This window comes from Styela clava, chromosome 15 (assembly GCF_964204865.1).
Source record: "Styela clava chromosome 15, kaStyClav1.hap1.2, whole genome shotgun sequence".
In the NCBI taxonomy this organism is placed as follows: Eukaryota; Metazoa; Chordata; class Ascidiacea; order Stolidobranchia; family Styelidae; genus Styela; species Styela clava.
The window spans coordinates 3,067,501-3,072,500 of record NC_135264.1 but is presented as its reverse complement, the minus strand read 5'-3'; the positions used below and the strand labels follow the sequence as shown (position 1 = coordinate 3,072,500).

At 54.4% G+C, this 5,000-nt stretch overlaps 1 non-coding gene across 1 annotated transcript in view; it reads left to right on the top strand.

Moving 5' to 3' along the window:
* Positions 1-3,486: 3,486 nt before the first annotated feature.
* LOC144413350 (small subunit ribosomal RNA) overlaps positions 3,487-5,000 on the top strand; it is a 1,810-nt gene continuing 296 nt past the window's right edge. Inside the window, exon 1 of the ribosomal RNA XR_013469384.1 lies at positions 3,487-5,000. This exon is cut by the window's right edge and continues 296 nt beyond it. This is a non-coding gene — a ribosomal RNA (small subunit ribosomal RNA).

Here is a 5,000-nt window from a genome sequence, read left to right as displayed (position 1 = left end):
CGTCGCCGGCATCGGCGTCGAAAGAAGCCGAGCCGAAAAAAGTTAAAGTACAAACGTGCAAGCATACTAACCTAACCCTAGGTAAGGCATGTCAGAGCGAAAGACAGTAATTTCGAATGAGCCAAGAAAGAGCGCTGCGGGGCCGGTCGGAGCGCACCCTTTTCTCGGTGGCTGGCGGGCGAGAGAGTGCTGCGTCGCCGGCATCGGCGTCGAAAGAAGCCGAGCCGAAAAAAGTTAAAGTACAAACGTGCAAGCATACTAACCTAACCCTAGGTAAGGCATGTCAGAGCGAAAGACAGTAATTTCGAATGAGCCAAGAAAGAGCGGTGCGGGGCCGGTCGGAGCGCACCCTTTTCTCGGTGGCTGGCGGGCGAGAGAGTGCTGCGTCGCCGGCATCGGCGTCGAAAGAAGCCGAGCCGAAAAAAGTTAAAGTACAAACGTGCAAGCATACTAACCTAACCCTAGGTAAGGCATGTCAGAGCGAAAGACAGTAATTTCGAATGAGCCAAGAAAGAGCGGTGCGGGGCCGGTCGGAGCGCACCCTTTTCTCGGTGGCTGGCGGGCGAGAGAGTGCTGCGTCGCCGGCATCGGCGTCGAAAGAAGCCGAGCCGAAAAAAGTTAAAGTACAAACGTGCAAGCATACTAACCTAACCCTAGGTAAGGCATGTCAGAGCGAAAGACAGTAATTTCGAATGAGCCAAGAAAGAGCGGTGCGGGGCCGGTCGGAGCGCACCCTTTTCTCGGTGGCTGGCGGGCGAGAGAGTGCTGCGTCGCCGGCATCGGCGTCGAAAGAAGCCGAGCCGAAAAAAGTTAAAGTACAAACGTGCAAGCATACTAACCTAACCCTAGGTAAGGCATGTCAGAGCGAAAGACAGTAATTTCGAATGAGCCAAGAAAGAGCGGTGCGGGGCCGGTCGGAGCGCACCCTTTTCTCGGTGGCTGGCGGGCGAGAGAGTGCTGCGTCGCCGGCATCGGCGTCGAAAGAAACCGAGCCGAAAAAAGTTAAAGTACAAACGTGCAAGCATACTAACCTAACCCTAGGTAAGGCATGTCAGAGCGAAAGACAGTAATTTCGAATGAGCCAAGAAAGAGCGGTGCGGGGCCGGTCGGAGCGCACCCTTTTCTCGGTGGCTGGCGGGCGAGAGAGTGCTGCGTCGCCGGCATCGGCGTCGAAAGAAGCCGAGCCGAAAAAAGTTAAAGTACAAACGTGCAAGCATACTAACCTAACCCTAGGTAAGGCATGTCAGAGCGAAAGACAGTAATTTCGAATGAGCCAAGAAAGAGCGGTGCGGGGCCGGTCGGAGCGCACCCTTTTCTCGGTGGCTGGCGGGCGAGAGAGTGCTGCGTCGCCGGCATCGGCGTCGAAAGAAACCGAGCCGAAAAAAGTTAAAGTACAAACGTGCAAGCATACTAACCTAACCCTAGGTAAGGCATGTCAGAGCGAAAGACAGTAATTTCGAATGAGCCAAGAAAGAGCGGTGCGGGGCCGGTCGGAGCGCACCCTTTTCTCGGTGGCTGGCGGGCAAGAGAGTGCTGCGTCGCCGGCATCGGCGTCGAAAGAAACCGAGCCGAAAAAAGTTAAAGTACAAACGTGCAAGCATACTAACCTAACCCTAGGTAAGGCATGTCAGAGCGAAAGACAGTAATTTCGAATGAGCCAAGAAAGAGCGGTGCGGGGCCGGTCGGAGCGCACCCTTTTCTCGGTGGCTGGCGGGCGAGAGAGTGCTGCGTCGCCGGCATCGGCGTCGAAAGAAGCCGAGCCGAAAAAAGTTAAAGTACAAACGTGCAAGCATACTAACCTAACCCTAGGTAAGGCATGTCAGAGCGAAAGACAGTAATTTCGAATGAGCCAAGAAAGAGCGGTGCGGGGCCGGTCGGAGCGCACCCTTTTCTCGGTGGCTGGCGGGCGAGAGAGTGCTGCGTCGCCGGCATCGGCGTCGAAAGAAGCCGAGCCGAAAAAAGTTAAAGTACAAACGTGCAAGCATACTAACCTAACCCTAGGTAAGGCATGTCAGAGCGAAAGACAGTAATTTCGAATGAGCCAAGAAAGAGCGGTGCGGGGCCGGTCGGAGCGCACCCTTTTCTCGGTGGCTGGCGGGCGAGAGAGTGCTGCGTCGCCGGCATCGGCGTCGAAAGAAGCCGAGCCGAAAAAAGTTAAAGTACAAACGTGCAAGCATACTAACCTAACCCTAGGTAAGGCATGTCAGAGCGAAAGACAGTAATTTCGAATGAGCCAAGAAAGAGCGGTGCGGGGCCGGTCGGAGCGCACCCTTTTCTCGGTGGCTGGCGGGCGAGAGAGTGCTGCGTCGCCGGCATCGGCGTCGAAAGAAGCCGAGCCGAAAAAAGTTAAAGTACAAACGTGCAAGCATACTAACCTAACCCTAGGTAAGGCATGTCAGAGCGAAAGACAGTAATTTCGAATGAGCCAAGAAAGAGCGGTGCGGGGCCGGTCGGAGCGCACCCTTTTCTCGGTGGCTGGCGGGCGAGAGAGTGCTGCGTCGCCGGCATCGGCGTCGAAAGAAACCGAGCCGAAAAAAGTTAAAGTACAAACGTGCAAGCATACTATCCTAACCCTAGGTAAGGCATGTCAGAGCGAAAGACAGTAATTTCGAATGAGCCAAGAAAGAGCGGTGCGGGGCCGGTCGGAGCGCACCCTTTTCTCGGTGGCTGGCGGGCGAGAGAGTGCTGCGTCGCCGGCATCGGCGTCGAAAGAAGCCGAGCCGAAAAAAGTTAAAGTACAAACGTGCAAGCATACTAACCTAACCCTAGGTAAGGCATGTCAGAGCGAAAGACAGTAATTTCGAATGAGCCAAGAAAGAGCGGTGCGGGGCCGGTCGGAGCGCACCCTTTTCTCGGTGGCTGGCGGGCGAGAGAGTGCTGCGTCGCCGGCATCGGCGTCGAAAGAAACCGAGCCGAAAAAAGTTAAAGTACAAACGTGCAAGCATACTAACCTAACCCTAGGTAAGGCATGTCAGAGCGAAAGACAGTAATTTCGAATGAGCCAAGAAAGAGCGGTGCGGGGCCGGTCGGAGCGCACCCTTTTCTCGGTGGCTGGCGGGCGAGAGAGTGCTGCGTCGCCGGCATCGGCGTCGAAAGAAGCCGAGCCAAAAAAAGTTAAAGTACAAACGCGATGCTAATGAGCGAGCCGTTGTCTCGACTAATATGTAGGGGGCGTTCGATCGAGCGTCTGGCTTGAGCGCTTGTCGGCCTAGCAGAACGGTCGCATTGTTATGCCCGGGTTTTAGGCACCGCTGCAGGCGGCCGGCAGAGCTCTTGTTTGTGCGAAACTGAATGGATCGAGCCCGAGAGAGGGCGAGCAAAGAAAAAACGCAAATCGCTCCGCCTGGCACTGCCGGCGAGAGCGTGGACGTCGCGGCCAGCGACTGTCGAAGCTGAGTACGGCCGCAGGCGATCGCCTCGGTCTTAAACGAATGCGACGAGCACGCGCCGGGCGGCCCAGCAAGGACCGAGCGCAGCTATCGCAGCTATCTGGTTGATCCTGCCAGTAGTGATATGCTTGTCTCAAAGATTAAGCCATGCAGGTGCAAGTACGAGTTCTCGTAAAGCGAAACTGCGAATGGCTCATTAAATCAGTCTTGGTTTATTTGGTCTCGTAAGCGAAGTGGATAACTGTGGTAATTCTAGAGCTAATACATGCATTAAGCGCCGACTTCGGGAGGCGCGCTTTTATCAGATCAAAACCGACCGGGTTCGTCCTGTGACGTTTGATGACTCTGGATAACCACGCGGATCGTACGGTCTCTGCACCGACGACGTATCATTCAAGTGTCTGCCCTATCAACTGTCGAAGGTACGCTACGTGCCTACCTTTGTGATAACGGGTAACGGGGAATCAGGGTTCGATTCCGGAGAGGGAGCCTGAGAAACGGCTACCACATCCAAGGAAGGCAGCAGGCGCGCAAATTACCCATTCCCGACACGGGGAGGTAGTGACGAAAAATAACAATACAGGACTCTAACGAGGCCCTGTAATTGGAATGAGTACATCCTAAAACTCTTAACGAGTATCCATTGGAGGGCAAGTCTGGTGCCAGCAGCCGCGGTAATTCCAGCTCCAACAGTGTATGCTAAAGTTGTTGCGGTTGAAAAGCTCGTAGTTGGATTTTGGGCGAGCGCCGCCGGTCCGTCGCAAGGCGTGTCACTGGTTGCGTTCGCCTCACCTTCGGTTCTCCGTCGGTGCTCTTGACTGAGTGTCGGCGGTGACCGATAAGTTTACTTTGAAAAAATTAGAGTGTTCAAAGCAGGCTGTTCGCCTGCATAGTGTTGCATGGAATAATGGAATAGGACCTCGGTTCTATTTTGTTGGTTTTCGGAGCACGAGGTAATGATTAAGAGGGACAGACGGGGGCGTCCGTACTCTGCCGTTAGAGATGAAATTCTTGGATCGGCGGAAGACGAACTACTGCGAAAGCATTCGCCAAGAATGTTTTCTTTAATCAAGAGCGAAAGTCAGAGGTTCGAAGACGATCAGATACCGTCCTAGTTCTGACTATAAACAATGCCAACTAGCGATCGGGAGGCGTTACCATGACGACCTTTCCGGCAGCTTCCGGGAAACCAAAGTCTTTGGGTTCCGGGGGAAGTATGGTTGCAAAGCTGAAACTTAAAGGAATTGACGGAAGGGCACCACCAGGAGTGGAGCCTGCGGCTTAATTTGACTCAACACGGGGAAACTCACCCGGCCCGGACACAGGTAGGATTGACAGATTGAGAGCTCTTTCTTGATTCTGTGGGTGGTGGTGCATGGCCGTTCTTAGTTGGTGGAGCGATTTGTCTGGTTAATTCCGATAACGAACGAGACTCTGGCATGCTAAATAGTTACGCGACCTTCTCGGTCGGCGTCTAACTTCTTAGAGGGACTAGTGGCGTTTAGCCACACGAGATTGAGCAATAACAGGTCTGTGATGCCCTTAGATGTCCGGGGCCGCACGCGCGCTACACTGAGTGAAGCAGCGAGTGTCTAACCTAGGCCGAAAGGT